We start from the raw sequence: 22,111 nt of genomic DNA, 5'->3' as shown, positions 1-22,111 counted from the left end.
CTAGGCCTGATGTTAACCCTAACCCTAACCTTAACACTATCCTAGGGCTGATGCTAACCCTAACCCTAACCCTAACACTATCCTAGAGCTGATGCTAACCCTAACCCTAACACTATCCTAGGCCTGATGATAACCCTAACCCTAACACTAACACTATCCTAGGGCTGATGCTAACCCTAACCCTAACACTATCCTAGGGCTGATGCTAACCCTAACCCTAACCCTAACACTATCCTAGGGCTGATGCTAACCTTAACGCTAACCCTAACACTATCCTTGAACTGATGCTAACCCTAACCCTAACCCTAACACTATCCTAGGCCTGATGCTAACCCTAACCCTAACCCTAACACTATCCTAGGGTTTATGTTAACCCTAACCCTAACAGTATCCTGGGGCTGATGCTAACCCTAATCCTAACCCTAACACTATCCTAGGGCTGATGCTAACCCTAACCCTAACCCTAACACTATCCTAGAGCTGATGCTAACCCTAACCCTAACACTATCCTAGGCCTGATGATAACCCTAACCCTAACACTAACACTATCCTAGGGCTGATGCTAACCCTAACCCTAACACTATCCTAGGGCTGATGCTAACCCTAACCCTAACCCTAACACTATCCTAGGCCTGATGCTAACCCTATCCCTAACACTAACACTCTCCTAGGGCTGAGGCTAACCCTAACCCTAACACTATCCTTGGGCTGATGCTAACCCTAACCATAACCCTAACACTATCCTAGGGCTGATGCTAACCCTAACCCTAACACTATCCTAGGGCTGATGCTAACCCTAACCCTAACCCTAACACTATCCTAGGGCTGATGCTAACCCTAACCCTAACACTATCCTAGGGCTGATGCTAACCCTAACCCTAACCCTAACACTATCCTAGGGCTGATGCTAACCCTAACCCTAACACTATCCTAGGGCTGATGCTAACCCTAACCCTAACCCTAACACTATCCTAGGGCTGATGCTAACCCTAACCCTAACCCTAACACTATCCTACGGCTGATGCTAACCCTAACCCTAACCCTAACACTATCCTAAGGCTGATGCTAACCCTAACACTAACACTATCCTAGGCCTGGTGCTAACCCTAACCCTAACCCTAACACTATCCTAGGGCTGATGCTAACCCTAACTCTAATAATATCCTAGGGCTGATGCTAACCCTAACCCTAACCCTAACACTATCCTAGGGCTGATGCTAACCTTAACCCTAACCCTAACACTATCCTAGGGTTTATGTTAACCCTAACCCTCACAGTATCCTGGGGCTGATGCTAACCCTAATCCTAACCCTAACACTATCCTAGGGCTGATGCTAACCCTAACCCTAACCCTAACACTATCCTAGAGCTGATGCTAACCCTAACCCTAACACTATCCTAGGCCTGATTATAACCCTAACACTAACACTAACACTATCCTAGGGCTGATGCTAACCCTAACCCTAACACTATACTAGGGCTGATGCTAACCCTAACCCTAACCCTAACACTATCCTAGGGCTGATGCTAACCTTAACGCTAACCCTAACGCTATCCTTGAACTGATGCTAACCCTAACCCTAACCCTAACACTATCCTAGGCCTGATGCTAACCCTAACCTTAACCCTAACACTATCCTAGGGTTTATGTTAACCCTAACCCTAACAGTATCCTGGGGCTGATGCTAACCCTAATCCTAACACTAACACTATCCTAGGGCTGATGCTAACCCTAACCCTAACCCTAACACTCTCCTAGGGCTGATGCTAACCCTAACCCTAACACTATCCTAGGCCTGATGCTAACCCTAACCCTAACACTATCCTAGGGCTGATGCTAACCCTAACCCTAACCCTAACACTATCCTAGGCCTGATGCTAACCCTATCCCTAACACTAACACTCTCCTAGGGCTGAGGCTAACCCTAACCCTAACACTATCCTAGGGCTGAGGCTAACCCTAACCCTAACCCTAACAATATCCTAGGGTTGATGCTAACCCTAACCCTAACACTATCCTAGGGCTGATGCTAACCCTAACCCTAACCCTAACACTATCCTAGGGCTGATGCTAACCCTAACCCTAACACTATCCTAGGGCTGATGCTAACCCTAACCCTAACACTATCCTAGGGCTGATGCTAACCCTAACCCTAACCCTAACACTATCCTAGGGCTGATGCTAACCCTAACCCTAACACTTTCCTAGGGCTGATGCTAACCCTAACCCTAACCCTAACACTATCCTAGGGCTGATGCTAACCCTAACCCTAAAACTATCCTAGGGCTGATGCTAACGCTAACCCTAACCCTAACACTATCCTAGGGCTGATGCTAACCCTAACCCTAACCCTAACACTATCCTAGGCCTCATGATAACCCTAACCCTAACCCTAACACTATCCTAGGGTTTATGTTAACCCTAACCCTAACAATATCCTAGGGCGGATGCTAACCCTAACCCTAACACTAACACTATCCTAGGGTTGATGCTAACCCTAACACTAACACTATCCTAGGGCTGATGCTAACCCTAACCCTAACCCTAACACTATCCCAGGGCTGATGCTAACCCTAACCCTAACACTATCCTAGGGCTGATGCTAACCCTAACCCTAACCCTAACACTATCCTAGGGCTGATGCTAACCCTAACCCTAACCCTAACACTATCCTAGAGCTGATGCTAACGCTAACCCTAACCCTAACCCTAACCCTAATACTATCCTAGGGCTGATGCTAACCCTAACCCTAACCCTAATACTATCCTAGGGCTGATGCTAACCCTAACACTAACACTATCCTAGGGCTCATGCTAACCCTAACCCTAACCCTAACACTATCCTAGGGCTGATGCTAACCCTAACCCTAACTTTAACACTATCCTAGGGCTGAGGCTAACCCTAACCCTAACACTATCCTACGGCTGATGCTAACCCTAACCCTAACCCTAACACTATCCTAAGGCTGATGCTAACCCTAACACTAACACTATCCTAGGCCTGGTGCTAACCCTAACCCTAACCCTAACACTATCCTAGGGCTGATGCTAACCCTAACTCTAATAATATCCTAGGGCTAATGCTAACCCTAACCCTAACCCTAACACTATCCTAGGGCTGATGCTAACCCTAACCCTAACCCTAACACTATCCTAGGGCTGATGCTAACCCTAACCCTAACGCTAACACTATCCTAGGGCTGATGCTAACCCTAACCCTAACAATATCCTAGGCCTGATGATATCCCTAACCCTAAACCTAACACTATCCTAGGGCTGATGCTAACCCTAACCCTAACCCAAACACTATCCTAGGGTTGATGCTAACCCTAACCCTGACACTATCCTAGGGCTGATGCTAACCCTAACCCTAACTCTAACACTATCCTAGGGCTGATGCTAACCCTAACCCTAACACTATCCCAGGCCTGATGCTAACCCTAAACCTAACCCTAACACTATCGTAGGGCTGATGCTAACCCTAACGCTAACCCTAACACTGTCCTAGAGCTGATGCTAACCCTAACGCTAACCCTAACCCTAACCCTAACACTATCCTAGGGCTGATGCTAACCCTAACCCTAACACTATCCTAGGGCTGATGCTAACCCTAACCCTAACCCTAACACTATCCTAGGGCTGATGCTAACTCTAACCCTAACACTATCCTAGGCCTGATGCTAACCCTAACCCTAACCCTAACACTATCCTAGGCCTGATGCTAACCCTAACCCTAACACTATCCTAGGGCTGATGCTAACCCTAACCCTAACACTAACACTATCCTAGGGCTGATGCTAACCCGAACCCTAACACTATCCTAGGCCTGATGATAACCCTAACCCTAACCCTAACATTATCCTAGGGCTGATGCTTACCCTAACCCTAACACTATCCTAGGGCTGATGCTAACCCTAACCCTAACCCTAACACTATCCTAGGGCTGATGCTAACCCTAACGCTAACCCTAACACTATCCTTGAACTGATGCTAACACTAACCCTAACCCTAACACTATCCTAGGCCTGATGATAACCCTAACCCTAACCCTAACCCTATCCTAGGGTTTATGTTAACCCTAACACTAACACTATCCTAGGGCTGATGCTAACCCTTACCCTAACACTATCCTAGGGCTGATGCTAACCCTAACCCTAACCCTAACACTATCCTAAGTCTGATGCTAACCGTAGCCCTCTCACTATCCTAGGCCTGATGTTAACCCTAACCCTAACCTTAACACTATCCTAGGGCTGATGCTAACCCTAACCCTAACCCTAACACTATCCTAGAGCTGATGCTAACCCTAACCCTAACACTATCCTAGGCCTGATGATAACCGTAACCCTAACACTAACACTATCCTAGGGCTGATGCTAACCCTAAACCTAACACTATCCTAGGGCTGATGCTAACCCTAACCCTAACCCTAACACTATCCTAGGGCTGATGCTAACCTTAACGCTAACCCTAACACTATCCTTGAACTGATGCTAACCCTAACCCTAACCCTAACACTATCCTAGGCCTGATGCTAACCCTAACCCTAACCCTAACAGTATCCTAGGGTTTATGTTAACCCTAACCCTAACAGTATCCTGGGGCTGATGCTAACCCTAATCCTAACCCTAACACTATCCTAGGGCTGATGCTAACCCTAACCCTAACCCTAACACTATCCTAGAGCTGATGCTAACCCTAACCCTAACACTATCCTAGGCCTGATGATAACCCTAACCCTAACACTAACACTATCCTAGGGCTGATGCTAACCCTAACCCTAACACTATCCTAGGGCTGATGCTAACCCTAACCCTAACCCTAACACTATCCTAGGGCTGATGCTAACCCTAACCCTAACCCTAACACTATCCTAGAGCTGATGCTAACGCTAACCCTAACCCTAACCCTAACCCTAATACTATCCTAGGGCTGATGCTAACCCTAACTCTACCCCTAATACTATCCTAGGGCTGATGCTAACCCTAACACTAACACTATCCTAGGGCTCATGCTAACCCTAACCCTAACCCTAACACTATCCTAGGGCTGATGCTAACCCTAACCCTAACTCTAACACTATCCTAGGGCTGAGGCTAACCCTAACCCTAACACTATCCTACGGCTGATGCTAACCCTAACCCTAACCCTAACACTATCCTAAGGCTGATGCTAACCCTAACACTAACACTATCCTAGGCCTGGTGCTAACCCTAACCCTAACCCTAACACTATCCTAGGTCTGATGCTAACCCTAACTCTAATAATATCCTAGGGCTGATGCTAACCCTAACCCTAACCCTAACACTATCCTAGGGCTGATGCTAACCCTAACCCTAACCCTAACACTGTCCTAGAGCTGATGCTAACCCTAACGCTAACCCTAACCCTAACCCTAACACTATCCTAGGGCTGATGCTAACCCTAACCCTAACACTATCCTAGGGCTGATGCTAACCCTAACCCTAACCCTAACACTATCCTAGGGCTGATGCTAACTCTAACCCTAACACTATCCTAGGCCTGATGCTAACCCTAACCCTAACCCTAACACTATCCTAGGGCTGATGCTAACCCTAACCCTAACACTATCCTAGGGCTGATGCTAACCCTAACCCTAACCCTAACACTATCCTAGGGCTGATGCTAACCCGAACCCTAACACTATCCTAGGCCTGATGATAACCCTAACCCTAACCCTAACATTATCCTAGGGCTGATGCTAACCCTAACCCTAACACTATCCTAGGGCTGATGCTAACCCTAACCCTAACCCTAACACTATCCTAGGGCTGATGCTAACCCTAACGCTAACCCTAACACTATCCTTGAACTGATGCTAACCCTAACCCTAACCCTAACACTATCCTAGGCCTGATGATAACCCTAACCCTAACCCTAACCCTATCCTAGGGTTTATGTTAACCCTAACCCTAACACTATCCTAGGGCTGATGCTAACCCTTACCCTAACACTATCCTAGGGCTGATGCTAACCCTAACCCTAACCCTAACACTATCCTAAGTCTGATGCTAACCGTAGCCCTCACACTATCCTAGGCCTGATGTGAACCCTAACCCTAACCTTAACACTATCCTAGGGCTGATGCTAACCCTAACGCTAACCCTAACACTATCCTAGAGCTGATGCTAACCCTAACCCTAACACTATCCTAGGCCTGATGATAACCCTAACCCTAACACTAACACTATCCTAGGGCTGATGCTAACCCTAACCCTAACACTATCCTAGGGCTGATGCTAACCCTAACCCTAACCCTAACACTATCCTAGGGCTGATGCTAACCTTAACGCTAACCCTAACACTATCCTTGAACTGATGCTAACCCTAACCCTAACCCTAACACTGTCCTAGGCCTGATGCTAACCCTAACCCTAACCCTAACACTATCCTAGGGTTTATGTTAACCCTAACCCTAACAGTATCCTGGGGCTGATGCTAACCCTAATCCTAACCCTAACACTATCCTAGGGCTGATGCTAACCCTAACCCTAACCCTAACACTATCCTAGGCCTGATGCTAACCCTAACCCTAACCCTAACACTATCCTAGGGTTTATGTTAACCCTAACCCTAACACTATCCTAGGGCTGATGCTAACCCTTACCCTAACACTATCCTAGGGCTGATGCTAACCCTAACCCTAACCCTAACACTATCCTAAGTCTGATGCTAACCGTAGCCCTCACACTATCCTAGGCCTGATGTGAACCCTAACCCTAACCTTAACACTATCCTAGGGCTGATGCTAACCCTAACGCTAACCCTAACACTATCCTAGAGCTGATGCTAACCCTAACCCTAACACTATCCTAGGCCTGATGATAACCCTAACCCTAACACTAACACTATCCTAGGGCTGATGCTAACCCTAACCCTAACACTATCCTAGGGCTGATGCTAACCCTAACCCTAACCCTAACACTATCCTAGGGCTGATGCTAACCTTAACGCTAACCCTAACACTATCCTTGAACTGATGCTAACCCTAACCCTAACCCTAACACTATCCTAGGGCTGATGCTAACCCTAACCCTAACAGTATCCTGGGGCTGATGCTAACCCTAATCCTAACCCTAACACTATCCTAGGGCTGATGCTAACCCTAACCCTAACCCTAACACTATCCTAGGCCTGATGCTAACCCTATCCCTAACACTAACACTCTCCTAGGGCTGAGGCTAACCGTAACCCTAACACTATCCTTGGGCTGATGCTAACCCTAACCCTAACCCTAACACTATCCTAGGGCTGATGCTAACCCTAACCCTAACACTATCCTAGGGCTGATGCTAACCCTAACCCTAACCCTAACACTATCCTAGGGCTGATGCTAACCCTAACCCTAACACTATCCTAGGGCTGATGCTAACCCTAACCCTAACCCTAACACTATCCTAGGGCTGATGCTAACCCTAACCCTAACACTATCCTAGGGCTGATGCTAACCCTAACCCTAACCCTAACACTATCCTAGGGCTGATGCTAACCCTAACCCTAACCCTAACACTATCCTACGGCTGATGCTAACCCTAACCCTAACCCTAACACTATCCTAAGGCTGATGCTAACCCTAACACTAACACTATCCTAGGCCTGGTGCTAACCCTAACCCTAACCCTAACACTATCCTAGGGCTGATGCTAACCCTAACTCTAATAATATCCTAGGGCTGATGCTAACCATAACCCTAAACCTAACACTATCCTAGGGCTGATGCTAACCCTAACCCTAACCCTAACACTATCCTAGGGCTGATGCTAACCCTAACCCTAACTCTAACACTATCCTAGGGCTGATGCTAACCCTAACCCTAACAATATCCTAGGCCTGATGATATCCCTAACCCTAAACCTAACACTATCCTAGGGCTGATGCTAACCCTAACCCTAACCCAAACACTATCCTAGGGTTGATGCTAACCCTAACCCTGACACTATCCTAGGGCTGATGCTAACCCTAAAACTAACCCTAACACTATCCTAGGGTTTATGTTAACCCTAACCCTCACAGTATCCTGGGGCTGATGCTAACCCTAATCCTAACCCTAACACTATCCTAGGGCTGATGCTAACCCTAACCCTAACCCTAACACTATCCTAGAGCTGATGCTAACCCTAACCCTAACACTATCCTAGGCCTGATTATAACCCTAACACTAACACTAACACTATCCTAGGGCTGATGCTAACCCTAACCCTAACACTATACTAGGGCTGATGCTAACCCTAACCCTAACCCTAACACTATCCTAGGGCTGATGCTAACCTTAACGCTAACCCTAACGCTATCCTTGAACTGATGCTAACCCTAACCCTAACCCAAACACTATCCTAGGCCTGATGCTAACCCTAACCTTAACCCTAAAACTATCCTAGGGTTTATGTTAACCCTAACCCTAACAGTATCCTGGGGCTGATGCTAACCCTAATCCTAACCCTAACACTATCCTAGGGCTGATGCTAACCCTAACCCTAACCCTAACACTCTCCTAGGGCTGATGCTAACCCTAACCCTAACACTATCCTAGGCCTGATGCTAACCCTAACCCTAACACTATCCTAGGGCTGATGCTAACCCTAACCCTAACCCTAACACTATCCTAGGCCTGATGCTAACCCTATCCCTAACACTAACACTCTCCTAGGGCTGAGGCTAACCCTAACCCTAACACTATCCTAGGGCTGAGGCTAACCCTAACCCTAACCCTAACAATATCCTAGGGTTGATGCTAACCCTAACCCTAACACTATCCTAGGGCTGATGCTAACCCTAACCCTAACCCTAACACTATCCTAGGGCTGATGCTAACCCTAACCCTAACACTATCCTAGGGCTGATGCTAACCCTAACCCTAACCCTAACACTATCCTAGGGCTGATGCTAACCCTAACCCTAACACTATCCTAGGGCTGATGCTAACCCTAACCCTAACCCTAACACTATCCTAGGGCTGATGCTAACCCTAACCCTAACACTTTCCTAGGGCTGATGCTAACCCTAACCCTAACCCTAACACTATCCTAGGGCTGATGCTAACCCTAACCCTAAAACTATCCTAGGGCTGATGCTAACGCTAACCCTAACCCTAACACTATCCTAGGGCTGATGCTAACCCTAACCCTAACCCTAACACTATCCTAGGCCTCATGATAACCCTAACCCTAACCCTAACACTATCCTAGGGTTTATGTTAACCCTAACCCTAACAATATCCTAGGGCGGATGCTAACCCTAACCCTAACACTAACACTATCCTAGGGCTGATGCTAACCCTAACACTAACACTATCCTAGGGCTGATGCTAACCCTAACCCTAACCCTAACACTATCCCAGGGCTGATGCTAACCCTAACCCTAACACTATCCTAGGGCTGATGCTAACCCTAACCCTAACCCTAACACTATCCTAGGGCTGATGCTAACCCTAACCCTAACCCTAACACTATCCTAGAGCTGATGCTAACGCTAACCCTAACCCTAACCCTAACCCTAATACTATCCTAGGGCTGATGCTAACCCTAACCCTAACCCTAATACTATCCTAGGGCTGATGCTAACCCTAACACTAACACTATCCTAGGGCTCATGCTAACCCTAACCCTAACCCTAACACTATCCTAGGGCTGATGCTAACCCTAACCCTAACTTTAACACTATCCTAGGGCTGAGGCTAACCCTAACCCTAACCCTAACACTATCCTAAGGCTGATGCTAACCCTAACACTAACACTATCCTAGGCCTGGTGCTAACCCTAACCCTAACCCTAACACTATCCTAGGGCTGATGCTAACCCTAACTCTAATAATATCCTAGGGCTGATGCTAACCCTAACCCTAACCCTAACACTATCCTAGGGCTGATGCTAACCCTAACCCTAACCCTAACACTATCCTAGGGCTGATGCTAACCCTAACCCTAACGCTAACACTATCCTAGGGCTGATGCTAACCCTAACCCTAACAATATCCTAGGCCTGATGATATCCCTAACCCTAAACCTAACACTATCCTAGGGCTGATGCTAACCCTAACCCTAACCCAAACACTATCCTAGGGTTGATGCTAACCCTAACCCTGACACTATCCTAGGGCTGATGCTAACCCTAACCCTAACTCTAACACTATCCTAGGGCTGATGCTAACCCTAACCCTAACACTATCCCAGGCCTGATGCTAACCCTAAACCTAACCCTAACACTATCGTAGGGCTGATGCTAACCCTAACCCTAACCCTAACACTGTCCTAGAGCTGATGCTAACCCTAACGCTAACCCTAACCCTAACCCTAACACTATCCTAGGGCTGATGCTAACCCTAACCCTAACACTATCCTAGGGCTGATGCTAACCCTAACCCTAACCCTAACACTATCCTAGGGCTGATGCTAACTCTAACCCTAACACTATCCTAGGCCTGATGCTAACCCTAACCCTAACCCTAACACTATCCTAGGCCTGATGCTAACCCTAACCCTAACACTATCCTAGGGCTGATGCTAACCCTAACCCTAACACTAACACTATCCTAGGGCTGATGCTAACCCGAACCCTAACACTATCCTAGGCCTGATGATAACCCTAACCCTAACCCTAACATTATCCTAGGGCTGATGCTAACCCTAACCCTAACACTATCCTAGGGCTGATGCTAACCCTAACCCTAACCCTAACACTATCCTAGGGCTGATGCTAACCCTAACGCTAACCCTAACACTATCCTTGAACTGATGCTAACACTAACCCTAACCCTAACACTATCCTAGGCCTGATGATAACCCTAACCCTAACCCTAACCCTATCCTAGGGTTTATGTTAACCCTAACACTAACACTATCCTAGGGCTGATGCTAACCCTTACCCTAACACTATCCTAGGGCTGATGCTAACCCTAACCCTAACCCTAACACTATCCTAAGTCTGATGCTAACCGTAGCCCTCACACTATCCTAGGCCTGATGTTAACCCTAACCCTAACCTTAACACTATCCTAGGGCTGATGCTAACCCTAACCCTAACGCTAACACTATCCTAGAGCTGATGCTAACCCTAACCCTAACACTATCCTAGGCCTGATGATAACCCTAACCCTAACACTAACACTATCCTAGGGCTGATGCTAACCCTAACCCTAACACTATCCTAGGGCTGATGCTAAACCTAACCCTAACCCTAACACTATCCTAGGGCTGATGCTAACCTTAACGCTAACCCTAACACTATCCTTGAACTGATGCTAACCCTAACCCTAACCCTAACACTATCCTAGGCCTGATGCTAACCCTAACCCTAACCCTAACAGTATCCTAGGGTTTATGTTAACCCTAACCCTAACAGTATCCTGGGGCTGATGCTAACCCTAATGCTAACCCTAACACTATCCTAGGGCTGATGCTAACCCTAACCCTAACCCTAACACTATCCTAGAGCTGATGCTAACCCTAACCCTAGCACTATCCTAGGCCTGATGATAACCCTAACCCTAACACTAACACTATCCTAGGGCTGATGCTAACCCTAACCCTAACACTATCCTAGGGCTGATGCTAACCCTAACCCTAACCCTAACACTATCCTAGGGCTGATGCTAACCCTAACCCTAACCCTAACACTATCCTAGAGCTGATGCTAACGCTAACCCTAACCCTAACCCTAACCCTAATACTATCCTAGGGCTGATGCTAACCCTAACTCTACCCCTAATACTATCCTAGGGCTGATGCTAACCCTAACACTAACACTATCCTAGGGCTCATGCTAACCCTAACCCTAACCCTAACACTATCCTAGGGCTGATGCTAACCCTAACCCTAACTCTAACACTATCCTAGGGCTGAGGCTAACCCTAACCCTAACACTATCCTACGGCTGATGCTAACCCTAACCCTAACCCTAACACTATCCTAAGGCTGATGCTAACCCTAACACTAACACTATCCTAGGCCTGGTGCTAACCCTAACCCTAACCCTAACACTATCCTAGGTCTGATGCTAACCCTAACTCTAATAATATCCTAGGGCTGATGCTAACCCTAACCCTAACCCTAACACTATCCTAGGGCTGATGCTAACCCTAACCCTAACCCTAACACTGTCCTAGAGCTGATGCTAACCCTAACGCTAACCCTAACCCTAACCCTAACACTATCCTAGGGCTGATGCTAACCCTAACCCTAACACTATCCTAGGGCTGATGCTAACCCTAACCCTAACCCTAACACTATCCTAGGGCTGATGCTAACTCTAACCCTAACACTATCCTAGGCCTGATGCTAACCCTAACCCTAACCCTAACACTATCCTAGGGCTGATGCTAACCCTAACCCTAACACTATCCTAGGGCTGATGCTAACCCTAACCCTAACCCTAACACTATCCTAGGGCTGATGCTAACCCGAACCCTAACACTATCCTAGGCCTGATGATAACCCTAACCCTAACCCTAACATTATCCTAGGGCTGATGCTAACCCTAACCCTAACACTATCCTAGGGCTGATGCTAACCCTAACCCTAACCCTAACACTATCCTAGGGCTGATGCTAACCCTAACGCTAACCCTAACACTATCCTTGAACTGATGCTAACCCTAACCCTAACCCTAACACTATCCTAGGCCTGATGATAACCCTAACCCTAACCCTAACCCTATCCTAGGGTTTATGTTAACCCTAACCCTAACACTATCCTAGGGCTGATGCTAACCCTTACCCTAACACTATCCTAGGGCTGATGCTAACCCTAACCCTAACCCTAACACTATCCTAAGTCTGATGCTAACCGTAGCCCTCACACTATCCTAGGCCTGATGTGAACCCTAACCCTAACCTTAACACTATCCTAGGGCTGATGCTAACCCTAACGCTAACCCTAACACTATCCTAGAGCTGATGCTAACCCTAACCCTAACACTATCCTAGGCCTGATGATAACCCTAACCCTAACACTAACACTATCCTAGGGCTGATGCTAACCCTAACCCTAACACTATCCTAGGGCTGATGCTAACCCTAACCCTAACCCTAACACTATCCTAGGGCTGATGCTAACCTTAACGCTAACCCTAACACTATCCTTGAACTGATGCTAACCCTAACCCTAACCCTAACACTGTCCTAGGCCTGATGCTAACCCTAACCCTAACCCTAACACTATCCTAGGGTTTATGTTAACCCTAACCCTAACAGTATCCTGGGGCTGATGCTAACCCTAATCCTAACCCTAACACTATCCTAGGGCTGATGCTAACCCTAACCCTAACCCTAACACTATCCTAGGCCTGATGCTAACCCTAACCCTAACCCTAACACTATCCTAGGGTTTATGTTAACCCTAACCCTAACACTATCCTAGGGCTGATGCTAACCCTTACCCTAACACTATCCTAGGGCTGATGCTAACCCTAACCCTAACCCTAACACTATCCTAAGTCTGATGCTAACCGTAGCCCTCACACTATCCTAGGCCTGATGTGAACACTAACCCTAACCTTAACACTATCCTAGGGCTGATGCTAACCCTAACGCTAACCCTAACACTATCCTAGAGCTGATGCTAACCCTAACCCTAACACTATCCTAGGCCTGATGATAACCCTAACCCTAACACTAACACTATCCTAGGGCTGATGCTAACCCTAACCCTAACACTATCCTAGGGCTGATGCTAACCCTAACCCTAACCCTAACACTATCCTAGGGCTGATGCTAACCTTAACGCTAACCCTAACACTATCCTTGAACTGATGCTAACCCTAACCCTAACCCTAACACTATCCTAGGGCTGATGCTAACCCTAACCCTAACAGTATCCTGGGGCTGATGCTAACCCTAATCCTAACCCTAACACTATCCTAGGGCTGATGCTAACCCTAACCCTAACCCTAACACTATCCTAGGCCTGATGCTAACCCTATCCCTAACACTAACACTCTCCTAGGGCTGAGGCTAACCGTAACCCTAACACTATCCTTGGGCTGATGCTAACCCTAACCCTAACCCTAACACTATCCTAGGGCTGATGCTAACCCTAACCCTAACACTATCCTAGGGCTGATGCTAACCCTAACCCTAACCCTAACACTATCCTCGGGCTGATGCTAACCCTAACCCTAACACTATCCTAGGGCTGATGCTAACCCTAACCCTAACCCTAACAATATCCTAGGGCTGATGCTAACCCTAACCCTAACACTATCCTAGGGCTGATGCTAACCCTAACCCTAACCCTAACACTATCCTAGGGCTGATGCTAACCCTAACCCTAACCCTAACACTATGCTACGGCTGATGCTAACCCTAACCCTAACCCTAACACTATCCTAAGGCTGATGCTAACCCTAACACTAACACTATCCTAGGCCTGGTGCTAACCCTAACCCTAACCCTAACACTATCCTAGGGCTGATGCTAACCCTAACTCTAATAATATCCTAGGGCTGATGCTAACCATAACCCTAAACCTAACACTATCCTAGGGCTGATGCTAACCCTAACCCTAACCCTAACACTATCCTAGGGCTGATGCTAAACCTAACCCTAACTCTAACACTATCCTAGGGCTGATGCTAACCCTAACCCTAACAATATCCTAGGCCTGATGATATCCCTAACCCTAAACCTAACACTATCCTAGGGCTGATGCTAACCCTAACCCTAACCCAAACACTATCCTAGGGTTGATGCTAACCCTAACCCTGACACTATCCTAGGGCTGATGCTAACCCTAACCCTAACTCTAACACTATCCTAGGGCTGATGCTAACCCTATCCCTAACACTATCCAGGCCTGATGCTAACCCTAAACCTAACCCTAACACTATCGTAGGGCTGATGCTAACCCTTACCCTAACCCTAACACTGTCCTAGAGCTGATGCTAACCCTAACGCTAACCCTAACCCTAACCCTAACACTATCCTAGGGCTGATGCTAACCCTAACCCTAACACTATCCTAGGGCTGATGCTAACCCTAACCGTAACCCTAACACTATCCTAGGGCTGATGCTAACTCTAACCCTAACACTATCCTAGGCCTGATGCTAACCCTAACCCTAACCCTAACACTATCCTAGGGCTGATGCTAACCCTAACCCTAACACTATCCTAGGGCTGATGCTAACCCTAACCCTAACCCTAACACTATCCTAGGGCTGATGCTAACCCGAACCCTAACACTATCCTAGGCCTGATGATAACCCTAACCCTAACCCTAACATTATCCTAGGGCTGATGCTAACCCTAACCCTAACACTATCCTAGGGCTGATGCTAACCCTAACCCTAACCCTAACACTATCCTAGGGCTGATGCTAACCCTAACGCTAACCCTAACACTATCCTTGAACTGATGCTAACCCTAACCCTAACCCTAACACTATCCTAGGCCTGATGATAACCATAACCCTAACCCTAACACTATCCTAGGGTTTATGTTAACCCTAACCCTAACACTATCCTAGGGATGATGCTAACCCTTACCCTAACACTATCCTAGGGCTGATGCTAACCCTAACCATAACCCTAACACTATCCTAAGTCTGATGCTAACCCTAACACTAACACTATCCTAGGGCTGATGCTAACCCTAACCCTAACACTATCCTAGGGCTGATGCTAACCCTAACCCTAACCCTAACACTATCCTAGGGCTGATGCTAACCCTAACCCTAACCCTAACACTATCTTAGGGCTGATGCTAACCCTAACCCTAACACTATCCTAGGCCTGATGATATCCATAAGCCTAAACCTAACACTATCCTAGGGCTGATGCTAACCCTAACCCTAACCCTAACACTATCCTAAGGCTGATTCTAACCGTAACCCTAACGCTATCCGAGGCCTGATGCTAACCCTAACCCTTACCCTAACACTATCCTAGGGCTGATGCTAAACCTAACCATAACCCTAACACTATCCTAGGGCTGATGCTAACCCTATCCCTAACCCTAACACTATCCTAGGGCGGATGCTAACCCTAACCCTAACCCTAACACTATCCTAGGGCTGATGCTAACCCTAACACTAACACTATCCTAGGGCTGATGCTAACCCTAACCCTAACCCTAACACTATCCTAGGGCTGATGCTAACGCTAACCCTAACTCTAACACTATCTTAGGGCTGAGGCTAACCCTAACCCTAACACTATCCTACGGCTGATGCTAACGCTAACCCTAACCCTAACACTATCCTAGGGCTGATGCTAACCCTAACCCCAACACTATCCTAGGCCTGATGCTAACCCTAACCCTAACCCTAACACTATCCTAGGGCTGATGCTAACCCTAACCCTAACACTATCCTAGGGCTGATGCTAACCCTAACCCTAACCCTAACACTATCCTAGGGCTGATGCTAACCCTAACCCTAACACTATCCTAGGCCTGATGCTAACCCTAACACTAACCCTAACACTATCATAGGGCTGATGCTAACCCTAACCCTAACCCTATCCTAGGGCTGATGCTAACCCTAACCCTAACCCTAACACTATCCTAGGGCTGATGCTAACCCGATACCTAACACTATCCTAGGCCTGTTGATAACCCTAACCCTAACCCTAACATTACCCTAGGGCTGATGCTAACCCTAACCCTAACACTATCCTAGGGCTGATGCTAACCCTAACGCTAACCCTAACACTATCCTTGAACTGATGCTAACCCTAACCCTAACCCTAACACTATCCTAGGCCTGATGATAACCCTATCCCTAACCCTAACACTATCCTAGGGTTTATGTTAACCCTAACCTTAAACACTATCCTAGGGCTGATGCTAACCCTAACCCTAACACTATCCTAGGGCTGATGCTAACCCTAACCCTAACCCTAACACTATCCTAAGTCTGATGCTAACCCTAGCCCTCACACTATCCTAGGCCTGATGATAACCCTAACCCTAACCTTAACACTATCCTAGGGCTGATGCTAACCCTAACCCTAACCCTAACACTATCCTAGAGCTGATGCTAACCCTCACCCTAACACTATCCTAGGCCTGATGATATCCCTAACCCTAACACTAACACTATCCTAGGGCTGATGCTAACCCTAACCCTAACACTATCCTAGGGCTGATGCTAACCCTAACCCTAACACTTACACTATCCTAGGGCTGATGCTAACCCTAACGCTAACCCTAACACTATCCTTGAACTGATGCTAACCCTAACCCTAACCCTAACACTATCCTGGGGCTGATGCTAACCCTATCCCTAACCCTAACACTATCCTAGGGGTGATGCTAACCCTAACCCTAACCCTAACACTCTCCTAGGGCTGATGCTAACCCTAACCCTAACACTATCCTAGTCCTGATGCTAACCCTAACCCTAACACTATCCTAGGGCTGATGCTAACCCTAACCCTAACCCTAACACTATCCTAGGCCTGATGCTAACCCTATCCCTAACACTAACACTCTCCTAGGGTTGAGGCTAACCCTAACCCTAACACTATCCTAGGGCTGTTGCTAACCCTAACCCTAACCCTAACACTATCCTAGGGTTGATGCTAACCCTAACCCTAACACTATCCTAGGGCTGATGCTAACCCTAACCCTACCCCTAACACTATCCTAGGGCTGATGCTAACCCTAACCCTAACACTATCCTAGGGCTGATGCTAACCCTAACCCTAACCCTAACACTATCCTAGGGCTGATGCTAACCCTAACCCTAACACTATCCTAGGGCTGATGCTAACCCTAACCCTAACCCTAACACTATCCTAGGGCTGATGCTAACTCTAACCCTAACACTATCCTAGGCCTGATGCTAACCCTAACCCTAACCCTAACACTATCCTAGGGCTGATGCTAACCCTAACCCTAACACTATCCTAGGGCTGATGCTAACCCTAACCCTAACCCTAACACTATCCTAGGGCTGATGCTAACCCGAACCCTAACACTATCCTAGGCCTGATGATAACCCTAACCCTAACCCTAACATTATCCTAGGGCTGATGCTAACCCTAACCCTAACACTATCCTAGGGCTGATGCTAACCCTAACCCTAACCCTAACACTATCCTAGGGCTGATGCTAACCCTAACGCTAACCCTAACACTATCCTTGAACTGATGCTAACCCTAACGCTAACCCTAACACTATCCTAGGCCTGATGATAACCCTAACCCTAACCCTAACACTATCCTAGGGTTTATGTTAACCCTAACCCTAACACTATCCTAGGGATGATGCTAACCCTTACCCTAACACTATCCTAGGGCTGATGCTAACCCTAACCATATCCCTAACACTATCCTAAGTCTGATGCTAACCGTAGCCCTCACACTATCCTAGGCCTGATGTTAACCCTAACCCTAACCTTAACACTATCCTAGGGCTGATGCTAACCCTAACCCTAACCCTAACACTATCCTTGAGCTGATGCTAACCCTAACCCTAACACTATCCTAGGCCTGATGATAAAACTAACCCTAACACTAACACTATCCTAGGGCTGATGCTAACCCTAACCCTAACACTATCCTAGGGCTGATGCTAATCCTAACCCTAACCCTAACACTATCCTAGGGCTGATGCTAACCTTAACGCTAACCCTAACACTATCCTTGAACTGATGCTAACCCTAACCCTAACCCTAACACTATCCTAGGCCTGATGCTAACCCTAACCCTAACCCTAACACTATCCTAGGGTTTATGTTAACCCTAACCCTAACAGTATCCTGGGGCTGATGCTAACCCTAATCCTAACCCTAACACTATCCTAGGGCTGATGCTAACCCTAACCCTAACACTATCCTAGAGCTGATGCTAACCCTAACCCTAACACTATCCTAGGCCTGATGATAACCCTAACCCTAACACTAACACTATCCTAGGGCTGATGCTAACCCTAACCCTAACACTATCCTAGGGCTGATGCTAACCCTAACCCTAACCCTAACACTATCCTAGGGCTGATGCTAACCTTAACGCTAACCCTAACGCTATCCTTGAACTGATGCTAACCCTAACCCTAACCCTAACACTATCCTAGGCCTGATGCTAACCCTAACCCTAACCCTAACACTATCCTAGGGTTTATGTTAACCCTAACCCTAACAGTATCCTGGGGCTGATACTAACCCTAATCCTAACCCTAACACTATCCTAGGGCTGATGCTAACCCTAACCCTAACCCTAACACTCTCCTAGGGCTGATGCTAACCCTAACCCTAACACTATCCTAGGCCTGATGCTAACCCTAACCCTAACCCTAACACTATTCTAGGGCTAATGCTAACCCTTACCCTAATAATATCCTAGGGCTGATGCTAACCCTAACCCTAACCCTAACACTATCCTAGGGCTGATGCTAACCCTAACCCTAACCCTAACACTATCCTAGGGCTGATGCTAACCCTAACCCTAACCCTAACACTATCTTAGGACTGATGCTAACCCTAACACTAACAATGTCCTAGGCCTGATGATATCCATAAGCCTAAACCTAACACTATCCTAGGGCTGATGCTAACCCTAACCCTAACCCTAACACTATCCTAAGGCTGATTCTAACCGTAACCCTAACGCTATCCGAGGCCTGATGCTAACCCTAACCCTTACCCTAACACTATCCTAGGGCTGATGCTAAACCTAACCATAACCCTAACACTATCCTAGGGCTGATGCTAACCCTATCCCTAACCCTAACACTATCCTAGGGCGGATGCTACCCCTAACCCTAACCCTAACACTATCCTAGGGCTGATGCTAACCCTAACACTAACACTATCCTAGGGCTGATGCTAACCCTAACCCTAACCCTAACACTATCCTAGGGCTGATGCTAACCCTAACCCTAACTCTAACACTATCTTAGGGCTGAGGCTAACCCTAACCCTAACACTATCCTACGGCTGATGCTAACGCTAACCCTAACCCTAACACTATCCTAGGGCTGATGCTAACCCTAACCCCAACACTATCCTAGGCCTGATGCTAACCCTAACCCTAACCCTAACACTATCCTAGGGCTGATGCTAACCCTAACCCTAACACTATCCTAGGGCTGATGCTAACCCTAACCCTAACCCTAACACTATCCTAGGGCTGATGCTAACCCTAACCCTAACACTATCCTAGGCCTGATGCTAACCCTAACCCTAACCCTAACACTATCATAGGGCTGATGCTAACCCTAACCCTAACCCTATCCTAGGGCTGATGCTAACCCTAACCCTAACCCTAACACTATCCTAGGGCTGATGCTAACCCGATACCTAACACTATCCTAGGCCTGTTGATAACCCTAACCCTAACCCTAACATTACCCTAGGGCTGATGCTAACCCTAACCCTAACACTATCCTAGGGCTGATGCTAACCCTAACGCTAACCCTAACACTATCCTTGAACTGATGCTAACCCTAACCCTAACCCTAACACTATCCTAGGCCTGATGATAACCCTATCCCTAACCCTAACACTATCCTAGGGTTTATGTTAACCCTAACCTTAAACACTATCCTAGGGCTGATGCTAACCCTAACCCTAACACTATCCTAGGGCTGATGCTAACCCTAACCCTAACCCTAACACTATCCTAAGTCTGATGCTAACCCTAGCCCTCACACTATCCTAGGCCTGATGATAACCCTAACCCTAACCTTAACACTATCCTAGGGCTGACGCTAACCCTAACCCTAACCCTAACACTATCCTAGAGCTGATGCTAACCCTCACCCTAACACTATCCTAGGCCTGATGATATCCCTAACCCTAACACTAACACTATCCTAGGGCTGATGCTAACCCTAACCCTAACACTATCCTAGGGCTGATGCTAACCCTAACCCTAACACTTACACTATCCTAGGGCTGATGCTAACCCTAACGCTAACCCTAACACTATCCTTGAACTGATGCTAACCCTAACCCTAACCCTAACACTATCCTGGGGCTGATGCTAACCCTATCCCTAACCCTAACACTATCCTAGGGGTGATGCTAACCCTAACCCTAACCCTAACACTCTCCTAGGGCTGATGCTAACCCTAACCCTAACACTATCCTAGGCCTGATGCTAACCCTAACCCTAACACTATCCTAGGGCTGATGCTAACCCTAACCCTAACCCTAACACTATCCTAGGCCTGATGCTAACCCTATCACTAACACTAACACTCTCCTAGGGTTGAGGCTAACCCTAACCCTAACACTATCCTAGGGCTGTTGCTAACCCTAACCCTAACCCTAACACTATCCTAGGGTTGATGCTAACCCTAACCCTAACACTATCCTAGGGCTGATGCTAACCCTAACCCTAACACTATCCTAGGGCTGATGCTAACCCTAACCCTAACCCTAACACTATCCTAGGGCTGATGCTAACCCGAACCCTAACACTATCCTAGGCCTGATGATAACCCTAACCCTAACCCTAACATTATCCTAGGGCTGATGCTAACCCTAACCCTAACACTATCCTAGGGCTGATGCTAACCCTAACCCTAACCCTAACACTATCCTAGGGCTGATGCTAACCCTAACGCTAACCCTAACACTATCCTTGAACTGATGCTAACCCTAACCCTAACCCTAACACTATCCTAGGCCTGATGATAACCATAACCCTAACCCTAACACTATCCTAGGGTTTATGTTAACCCTAACCCTAACACTATCCTAGGGATGATGCTAACCCTTACCCTAACACTATCCTAGGGCTGATGCTAACCCTAACCATAACCCTAACACTATCCTAAGTCTGATGCTAACCGTAGCCCTCACACTATCCTAGGCCTGATGTTAACCCTAACCCTAACCTTAACACTATCCTAGGGCTGATGCTAACCCTAACCCTAACCCTAACACTATCCTAGAGCTGATGCTAACCCTAACCCTAACACTATCCTAGGCCTGATGATAACCCTAACCCTAACACTAACACTATCCTAGGGCTGATGCTAACCCTAACCCTAACACTATCCTAGGGCTGATGCTAACCCTAACCCTAACCCTAACACTATCCTAGGGCTGATGCTAACCTTAACGCTAACCCTAACACTATCCTTGAACTGATGCTAACCCTAACCCTAACCCTAACACTATCCTAGGCCTGATGCTAACCCTAACCCTA

Source organism: Lemur catta, chromosome 12 (genome assembly GCF_020740605.2).
Source record: "Lemur catta isolate mLemCat1 chromosome 12, mLemCat1.pri, whole genome shotgun sequence".
Lineage (NCBI taxonomy): Eukaryota > Metazoa > Chordata > Mammalia > Primates > Lemuridae > Lemur > Lemur catta.
Note: the sequence above shows the minus strand (reverse complement) of the source record.